We start from the raw sequence: 11,192 nt of genomic DNA, 5'->3' as shown, positions 1-11,192 counted from the left end.
TCCTATTTGGAGTCGAGTGTTGTTGAGATGTGAGTTGGAGCAGCGTTGGGATCGGTCGGGTGGATGTGAGCTGTCTTCGTTTCGCCAGACGACTGAAAAGCTGATTCTGTGGCGGGCTTCTTGGCTCGCAACAAATCACTCGGGTCTGCAGTCTTCTGGTATTCTTGCAGCTCCACCACCGCCATCTGAGCATCATCGATCTTTGAACCTTTCTGAAAACATTCTTCCGATTACCCGTAATAGTGATCACACCTTTGGGGCCAGGCATCTTCAACTTGAGATACACATAACATGGTCGGGCCATGAAGCGTGCATAAGCCGGCCTGCCCAGAATAGCGTGATAGGCACTCTGGAAGTCTACAACTTCAAACGTCAACTTTTCTTTGCGGTAATTCTTGGAATCACCGAAAACCACATCAAGAGCAATCTGGCCGAGTGAGTCAGCCTTCTTCCCAGGAATGACTCCATGGAAACTCATGTTGCTGGTACTGAGTCTGGACATCAGAATGCCCATCCCTTTCAACGTCTTAGCATATAATATGTTCAAACCACTGCCACCATCCATCAAGACTTTGGTCAGTCGAGTGCCTTCAACAACTGGGTCGACCACTAAAGCTTGCCTCCCAGGGGTGGCGATGTGTGTTGGGTGATCGGACCGGTCGAATGTTATGGCAGTCTGAGACCACTTCAGATAACTGGGTGTCGCCGGAGCAACCATATTCACCTCTCGGTTGATAACTTTCAGTCGACTTTTGCTTTCAACATCAGCAAAAATCATCAGGGTGGAATTGACCTGGGGGTATCCATCGTCACTATCTTCCTTGTCCTCAACTTTGTCCGACTCCTTTTCCTTATCTTTGGGCTGCTTGCCCTGGAACTGCTGGATCAAGAGTCGACACTGCGGAGTGGTATGTTTCGGGTAAATGAAATTACCCTCTTCATCTTTCTTGGTGTGGACGAGACATGGCAAATCCAACACATCATTTCCGTCCTGGTCTTTAACTTTCTTGGGGTTCCAAGGTCCTTTGGGTTTCCCTTTAAACTTTCCTTGGGTTACAGCCAAGGCTTCCCCAGGAGCAGCTGGCTCGGCTTTCTGCTTCTGTTTCCGATTGGAATTTCCTCCGGTTTCTTGGGCGACTGACTTGAGCTTGCCACTCCTGAGTCGATCCTCATCTTCACCATTAGCGTACTTGGTGGCAATCTCCATCATCCGATTCAGAGACATATCTCCGGTCCAACCGAATTTAAGATTCAGCTCTCTGTACTTGACACCTTCTTTGAAGGCACAGACTGCTTGGAGGTCAGGCACATTCTCCACCGTGTGATGTAACGTGGTCCATCTCTGGATGTAATCCCTCAAAGTTTCATTCGGCTTCTGCACGCAAGACCGTTGTTCCGTCAGCCCTACCGGTCGCTTGCATGTTCCTTCGAATGTGGTGACAAACACTCGAGCGAGATCTTCCCAAGTGTAAATGCTGCTGGGTGCTAACTGGTTCAGCCACGCTCTGGCCGAGCCCTCTAACATGAGAGGCAGGTGCTTCATAGACACTTCGTCATTGCCGCCGCCAATCTGGACGGCCACTCGATAGTCTTCAAGCCAAGTATCGGGCTTGGACTCACCAGTGAACTTACTAACTCCAGTAGCCAACCTGAAGTTGGGAGGAATCACAACGGCCCTGATGGCTCTACTAAAGCACTCTGGCCCCGAAGCATGTGCTCTGCTGCTGGTAGGTGCATCTCTGTCATGACCTTCTCGGTGAGCTCTGTTCCTGTCGACCAAACCTTGAACGAGAATGGATCTCGCATCAAAGCCTGGCTCCCTGGAGTCGACTGGAATCCTTCGCCCAACACTACGAGGGCGCCTGTCATCCTGCTGTCGAGGCGCATATGACCCGCTCCTCGGGGGAAGGGTGGGCACTCGACGTTGATCGTCACGATCGAATCGGTGGTCATATTGCTCACGGTTCCCGTACTGATTATGCCGGTCCCCACATCCCTCACACATCGGGGGCGATCTTGCGCTATGAGCCGACTGGACTGTGTCTGCGGCAACGGATCTTCTATGAATCCTGTTCCGCGACTGAGAAACAGCGGAATTCTGGTCTCCTGCTGCCCGGAGTAACGCTCTGATCTACAGCAAGCCTCTGCCAGCCTCCGACTGGGAAGGCTGAATCGACTCTGCTATACGGGCTGCAGCTGCTAAATTTTGAATCGGAGTTCGATATACCTGCGGGGGCGGAAAGAGCTGACGTCGACTGGATTCAGGAACCCGTTGTCGCGCACGCTCGTCGAGTGCTTGCTGGAGGTTCTCCAGTCGAGCGCGCTCGGCCAAGTTTGCCAGGCACGCGTCCTCCAAGGCACGAGCCTCGGGGGTTTCTCCGACGATAGGAGTGTGCAGTGCATCCATGTTCCGGCGACGAAGTTCTTCTCTCTGCAGTGACGTGAGAGGCTCGGGGAGATATTCCTCATGGGGACGCGACGGGTCGCCTCCACCCGCGCCTCCGTCGGTGCGGGGAAAACCGGGAGGACTGGGTGGTCCATCGACCATCAGAACCTCCGCCGCCAGATCGCTGCTGTCGCACTCGGATGCGGTCTCTGCGGAGCCAGTCGACAGATCAAACAAGCCGTAGAGAGATTCGTCGGGCTCAATTGCCGTGACTTGAGGGGTGGCCGACTGGCGTGCCACAGCGTGTCTCACCCACCGCTGAAGTCTCGACCGACCGGAGCGCTTGCGCCGGCGGGAAACAGGGAGGGAGGACAGCACAGGAGCCGACTGGTAGGGGGTCGGCGGTTGCCGCAAGAGAACGCCACGGACGCACGCGCTAAAGTGTGTTGCCCCGCGGACAGGGAGTGCGTCCACGTCGAGCGGAGCCTCCTGAAGCCAAGCGGAGTCGTCGGCGATGAACGTGAGCGCGCCGAGACGGATCTCGTGGCCCTCCACCAAAACTCCGCCGGAAACCATGATGATTTGGATCGGAAAAGATCGCAACTCCTCCAACAAATCGCTAAAACACCTGCCCCACGGTGGGCGCCAACTGTCGTGGTTCTAAGTCTGACAGTTATGTAAGGGGGTAAGTATGGAGAGGAAAGATCTTAGCTATGGAGAAGTTGTAAGCACACGAGGTTTACGAGTTCAGGCCCTTCTCAGAGGAAGTAATAGCCCTACGTCTCGGAGCCCGGAGGCGGTCGACTGGATTATGCGTATATGGTTTACAGGGGTGCGAACCCTTTACACTGAGGAGGGGGCTGGCTTATATAGAGTTCGCTGGACACCTCCGGCCCTCAGTTATGCAGGGTTTTAAATACATTAAGGTCGGGCATTACTAGTAACGCCCCTAATAAAGTGCTATGATGATCATAAAGGCTACTTAATAACCGACCGTTAGCATGCGGAGTGCCTTTAGGTCTCCTGGCCGTCGAGTGGTTTGGTCTTGGTCGAGTGATCGCTTCTTGGTCGAGTGTCTTCGAGTCTGTCGAGTGGAACACCTCCAAGTCGATTGAAAGGTGATTTCTTCTAGAGATGTCCTTGGGTAGGGCAGTTTGGACAGGTCCATGACCCTACCCTAGGTACATAGCTTCGTCATTCACGGAGCCACCAAAGAAATAACATAAGAAAGACAAGGTGGACGTGAAAGAAAGCATATCATCTAGATATGCAACTTCTCTCAAGTGTATAAGATTCTAGGTAGATGAAATCATGATGAAATATATCTACAAAGAAGGATGTACACCCGAAATATTTACAACACGGAGGAACAAGATATCCAAAAGGAAGTCATACATATACCAATAAGATATTTGCTTGGAAGCATAGCACATGGCTAGATACGGTCTTATTGTATATAAATGAATTCCTACCACACAACCATCGATCAAAGACATCACAACTAGCAACATGAGATCATCGTTGAGATGCTTTGAGAAAGGGAACATGTATCACAAGATGGAATGAATAGCATGCCAAGATGCAACCTACACAAGGTTGAATGCAAGAAAATAATGAATGAATAGATACTTGTTACCGAGAAATCAATGGAAGGATGTATAAGAAGCCAATTGAAGGTAGTAGATAGTAGTTCATTGAGCATCCTAGCTCGACTCCAATAAGCTCATGGTGACACCACCTTTCTTGTGAGTGAGCCGAGCATCCAATGCATCTCCAATTGTTCCTAGAACAACAACAACACAAAAAATGGTACCCAAACTCATTGGGACCAAAGAGTGAGAGAACCAACATTATACCGGACAAACTCCACATAAATATGTGCATATAGATAAGAAAATGAATTTGATGCACATCTCATCCAATTTGAGACTTGGTGGAGTTTCCCCTATATATTGGGTCAAATAAAGAAAGCATGCCAAAGATACTACATGAAGTTAATATGCATGCTCAATACTATAAAGAACCAATACCAAATGATAAAGAAATACCAAGTGAAGAAAAGATACCAAAAGAATAAATCATCACTTGGAAGATATCAAATGAAATATACATCAAGGAATGAGATATCCACTGACACACGCAAAAAGAAAGATGTCAAACCCCCAAAAGAGAGGTTGGTTCCAAACAAACCAAGCTGTCTACAAAGATTCATGATGGCACAAAGTACCAAAAGAAACGGATTGCCTTCCACCAACACACTTGATAAGGACCACAAGATGAGCATTCTAAGAGAAATAGGATAGCTCCCCTAAGCATTATGCATTATAGAGAATTTGCATTTGAATACAAAAGGCACAAGATGGGATCACCACTTTCACTATATCTATACAAACACTACACAAGCTCAAGGTAATAACAAGATCCACAAGTGGTATGGAATACAAAGGGAGTTGACACAAACCTAGGCAAGAGAAAAGGCAATAATAAGCAAACACCAACGTGGAGATGATCAAAAATTTCTACCACACAAGAGAGTACCAATTGTCAAAATACAAGAAGTAATTGGAAATAATTCCCGTTGGCAGATAGCAAGGATATCCAACATCATCTTCACACCAAACACAAGCAAATTGCAACTTGTAGAGCTAACATGCCACCTTGGAACAAGATAATTTACAATATCAATTCTAGGTGACAATATCTCAAATAAACACATTTTCTAGGCTTGTAATATGCACATAGCATATTACTCCCCCATACTGTGATACCAATAAAAACTTAACAAGAGGCAATAAGAGGATCCAATCAAGAGATAATTAATGGACTATTTAGAATTTGAATTTCTCATGAGAAGACATACCAGATAGCGACTAGATAATCTTGTAGTATCAATACTAGATGGTATTCCTCATGTACACACATTTATAGGATTGTGAGGTGCACGAAGCACATCACTCCCCCATAATGGGATATTCTATTAATCTCTCACAAGAGCCAACTAAGATACAAATAAGAGGCATAAAGGCTCTTCGCACGACACACACGCGTACATGATGTGCAAACCAACACACACAAACTTGATTGCTCAAGATAATCAAGTTGGAAGCACAACATGTACAAACACATGCAAGGAACAAAACCAAACATGCAAAGGGGCTAGTAACTTTCAATGTAAACAATTTAAGTACAAGTTACCAGAAGGAGGCACATTGGATATAGTATAGAAACTTGATAACCCAATTGACTTGGATTGAGACAATAAGAATGATGAAGTCCCCTGAATTCTTCATAATGTAGCCAAGTCTCCAATGCCCTCCACAACACCTATTGATCAAGTTTGAGCTTGTTGGTCCCCAACCAAGTAGGGTCCTAAGAGGTTAGTCACAATAGGCTTGGCAACCCAAATGGTTCTTTGCTTGAAACCACTTTGAGTACCAAGAAACTTGGAAAACACATTGCCAACCTTATCCTTCCCAAGAGAATAGATATCATCAATAATAATTGGGTTGTATAAGTTACCACTAATGCATGAGGAAGCAAGGTGACCTTTCTCATGACATAGGTAGCAACATCTACTCTTCACTTTCTTCTCACTTGATTTCTCAACTTGAGAAGCATTAGCTTGAGTTTTCTTGGGAAGAGGCCTTTGTTAAACTTGAGGTTGAGCATGAGAATGAACTTGTGGCCGCTTCCCTTGTTGCTTGTCACTAATGGCCTTCTTCTTCAATGGGCAAGATCTAACATGATGCCCTTCAATCTTGCACTTGAAGCAAATAATCTTGGCCGAATTCTTGACTTGTTTTTGGCCCTTTTTCTTGTTGCTCTCGGACTTCTTCTTCTTATTGGAGTTGAATCCAAGTCCACCTTTGTCATTGGGGGATTTTTGCACAGTCAAGATATTGTTGAGTGTGGACTTCCCTTCATGACACTTTTCCAAGTCTTTCTTCAAAGAAATGACTTGGTCCTTAAGCTCTTTGATTTCCTCTACACGGTTATTAGCAACACAAGTACTAGAGGAAGTATAAGATTCATTGTTAGAGCAACAAGGCAAGGAAAGTAATTCATCACAAGATGTACCAATGTTATGAGTAGATGAATTACGAGGACTAGCACATGGCAATATGGCATTTTGACTTGAAGTAGTGCTAGTATCCACATAAGGATCACTAAATGTTACCTTTATAATCATATCCTCATGAGCTATTTTTAGCACATTATGGGATACTAGAAGATCATCATGAGAGCTTGTGAGCTTTACATGACTTTCTTCCAATTTCCCATAAGTGCTAGATATCAACTCAAGTTGAGCCCTTAGCTCAACATTCTCCTTCAAAATGGATGCTTCACAAGATGTAGAGTTAGTAGCATAAGCATCATCATTAACAACAAGAGGAGAAGACAACTTGGTAAGCTATTTTGAATATGAAGCTTTAAGTTGGGCATGAGACTCGGTGAGTTTGATGAGCTCACTCTTAATGACCCTTGAGCCATTTTCAAGGTGCTCAAAGTCCTCAAGGAGTTTAGCATGCGCAACTTCAAGCTTCTCATTTTTAGTTTCAAAATCATTGGCCACCTCAAGAGCTCCATCACGAGATTTCCTCACTCTAGATAATTCTAGAGCAAAAGTCTCCTAAAGAGATTCCTTGGTGGTTTGTCCAATTTCAAGAGCTTGAGAGAGGTCCGCGATCTCATTAGCGTAATCATGCTCATGACCTTCCATTTTCTCAATGGTGACCTCATTCTCCTCTAGATGAGATTCCAACTCCTCTATATATTTCTTGCCCTCAATGGCAATAGACATGATATCCAGTTGGAACGAGCAATTTTATTCTTAGGAAGAGCTTTAAAAATCATTTCCCCCTTAATTTTTAAGGAGGCAACACTATCATTCTCTTCATCACTATCAACATCATAATCATTCTTGTCATCACTATCATCACAAGATATATTGGATTCAAAGTGGGAGATACCTTTGAAGCCTTAGCCATAAGGCAATATGCAATAGATGATGATGTTGGATCCCTCGAAGCACCATTCAAGGCCACATCTTGTTCCATGGGGTGTTTGATTTCCTCTACATCATTAACACAATAATTCGAGGAAATAGATGCAATTTTATCATGGCAACAAAACATAGCAAGCATCATCATGAGATTTAGTCAAGCAATTTCTACATGATATGCAAGAACTATTAACACAAGCATGTGAAACATTTGGATTGCTCAAAGTGCTAAAGTCCAAAGATGAATCATTGCAATAAGAAAGTGATGAAGGATTATCAACAATAAGCCCACTATCGTTATTGCAATGAACACCACTACTCACCATGTCATTACCTTGTGGCGAACCACATGTAGGTGAAGTAGAAGAAGTTGAGAACACAACATGGCTGGAGGTGGAGGGAGAACAATCATCCCCACAAAACTTGGACACGCCATATTTATCTTGAAGCTTTGTCCACAACTCATGAGCATCCCGGAACGACATGAGTTGAAATATAACTACATTGCTCAAAGCATCGAAAAGCACATTAGAAGCTTGAGCATTGAGATAAGAGTTTTTCTCATCCTCTAAAGATAATCTTTGGGGATCCTTTGGAGAAGAAAACCCCATATCTACAATTCGCTCTAAATTTGGGTCCATGACTCTAAAGAGATTAAGCATGCGAAATACCCAAACATCAAAATTTGTGCCATCGAAACTAAGAGTGTCAGAGAATCCTAATCCCCTAGTCGACATCTTTACTCTCTAGGCGGTTAAGCCTAAACACGAGAGACGAGGCTCTAATACGTCTCCAACGTATCTATAATTTTTGATTGTTCCATGCTATTATATTATCAACCTTGGAAGTTTTATATGCATTTGTATGCTATTTTGTATGATTTTTGGGACTAACCTATTAACCCAGAGCCCAGTGCCAATTTCTGGTTTTTCCTTGTTTTAGAGTATCGCAGAAAAGGAAAATCAAACGGAGTCCAATTGACCTGAAACTTCACGGAACTTATTTTTGGATCAGAAGAAGCCCGGGAGACTTGGAGTCCACGTAAGGGAAGCTTCGAGGAGGCCACGAGGTAGGGGGGCGCGCCCACCCCCCTGGGCGCGCCCTCCACCCCCGTGGGCCCCTTGTGGCTCCCCTGACGTACTTCTTCCACCTATATATCTCCATATACCCTAAAAACATCCGGGAGCACAATAGATCGGGAGTTCCGCCGCCAGAAGCCTCTGTAGCCACCGAAAGCCAATCTAGGTCCGTTCCGGCACCCTGCCGGAGGGGGAATCCTTCTCCGGTGGCCATCTTCATCATCCCGGTGCTCTCCATGACGAGGAGGGAGTAGTTCTCCCTCGGGGCTGAGGGTATGTACCAGTAGCTATGTGTTTGATCTCTCCCTCTCTCTCGTGTTCTTGAGGTTGTACGATCTTGATGTATCGCGAGCTTTGCTATTATATTTGGATCCTATGTTGTTTTCTCCCCCCTCTACTCTCTTGTAATGGATTGAGTTTCCCCTTTGAAGTTATCTTGTCGAATTGATTCTTTAAAGATTTGAGAACAATTGATGTATGTCTTGCCGTGCGTATTTGTGGTGACAATGGGATACCACATGATTCACTTGATGTATGTTTTGGTGATCAACTTGCGGGTTCCGCCCATGAACCTATGCATAGGGGTTGGCACACATTTTCGTCGTGATTCTCCGGTAGAAACTTTGGGGCACTCTTTGAGGTCCTTTGTGTTGGTTGAATAGATGAATCTGAGATTGTGTGACGCATATCGTATAACCATACCCACGGATACTTGAGGTGACATTGGAGTATCTAGGTGACATTAGGGTTTTGGTTGATTTGTGTCTTAAGGTGTTATTCTAGTACGAACTCTAGGGCTGTTTGTGACACTTATAGGAATAGCCTAACGGATTGATTGGAAAGAATAACTTTGAGGTGGTTTCGTACCCTACCATAATCTCTTCGTTTGTTCTCCGCTATTAGTGACTTTGGAGTGACTCTTTATTGCATGTTGAGGGATAGTTATGTGATCCAATTATGATATTATTGTTGAGAGGACTTGCACTAGTGAAAGTATGAACCTTAGCCTTGTTTCAACGCATTGCAATACCGTTTGTGCTCACTTTTATCATTAGTTACCTTGCTGTTTTTATATTTTTAGATTACAAAAACCTTTATCTCTACTATCCATATACCACTTGTATCACCATCTCTTCGCCGAACTAGTGCACCTATATAATTTACCATTGTATTGGATGTGTTGGGGACACAAGAGACTCTTTGTTATTTGGTTGCAGGGTTTCTTGAGAGAGACCATCTTCATCCTACGCCTCCTACAGATTGATAAACCTTAGGTCATCCACTTGAGGGAAATTTGCTAATGTCCTACAAACCTCTGCACTTGGAGGCCCAACAACGTCTACAAGAAGAAGGTTGTGTAGTAGACATCATGCTCTGATACCAATTGAAAGATCATGGATGTCACCTAGAGTGGGGGTGAATAGGCGCTTTAAAATAATTATGGTTTAGGCTTGAACAAATGCGGAATAAACCTAGCGGTTAATTTGACAAGCACAAAACCTAAAACAACTAGGCTCACCTATGTGCACTAACAACTTATGCTAAGCAAGATAAGCAACTATGTGATAGCAAGATATATGACCAAGAACGCTATGGCTATCACAAAGTAAAGTGCATAAGTAAAGGGCTCGGGTAAGAGATAACCGAGGCACGCGGAGATGATGATGTATCCCGAAGTTCACACTCTTACGGATGCTAATCTTCGTTTGGAACGGTGTGGAGGCACAATGCTCCCCAAGAAGCCACTAGGGCCACTGTAATCTCCTCACGCCCTTGCACAATGCAAGATGCCGTGATTCCACCAAGGGACCCTTGAGGGCGGTCACCGAACCCGTACAAATGGCAACCCTTGGGGGCGGTCACTGAACACGTACACTTTGGCAACCCTTGGGGGCGGTCACCGGTACCAGTCAAATTGCTCGAGGCGATCTCCACAACCTAATTGGAGACCCCGACGCTTGCCCGGAGCTTTACACCACAATGATTGAGCTCCGAACACCACCAACCTTCTAGGGCACCCAAGCACCCAAGAGGAACAAGCTCAAGGGTACCAAGAACCCAAGAGTAATAAGCTTCTCAACTTGTAACTTCCACGTACCACGTGGAGAACTCAAACCGATGCATCAAATGCAATGGCAAGAGCACACGGAGTGCCCAAGTCCTTCTCTCTCAAATACCATCGAAGTAACTAATGCTAGGGAGGAAAATGAGAGGAAGAACAAGAAGGAGAACACTAAGAACTCCAAGATCTAGATCCAAGGGGTTCCCCTCACATAGAGGAGAAAGTGATTGGTGGAAATATGGATCTAGATCTCCTCTCTCTTTTCCCTCAAAAACTAGCAAGAATCCATGGAGGGATTGAGAGTTAGCAAGCTCGAAGAAGGTCAACAATGGGGGAAGAACATGAGCTCCAAGGATAAGGTTCATTGGGAAAGAAGACCCCCTTTTATAGGAGGGGGAAAATCCAACCGTTATGCTCACAGCCCGCACAGAGCGGTACAACTGCTCGTCCTCATAGTACTACTGCTAGGGGTAGCGGTACTACTGCTAAGGTGTAACACCCCGGATGTAACTTTCCCAATTTGTACTCCAACTCTTGCCGTTTCCGGCGTTAAGTTATTTTATTTCCTCAGGTTCGGGTTTTGTCTCTGTGTGTTGTTGTCGTTGTCATGCATCTCATATCATGTCATCATGTGCATTGCATTTGCATACGTGTTCGTCTCAT

This window comes from Triticum urartu, chromosome 5 (assembly GCF_003073215.2).
Source record: "Triticum urartu cultivar G1812 chromosome 5, Tu2.1, whole genome shotgun sequence".
NCBI lineage: Eukaryota > Viridiplantae > Streptophyta > Magnoliopsida > Poales > Poaceae > Triticum > Triticum urartu.
This window is presented reverse-complemented; position numbering follows the sequence as displayed.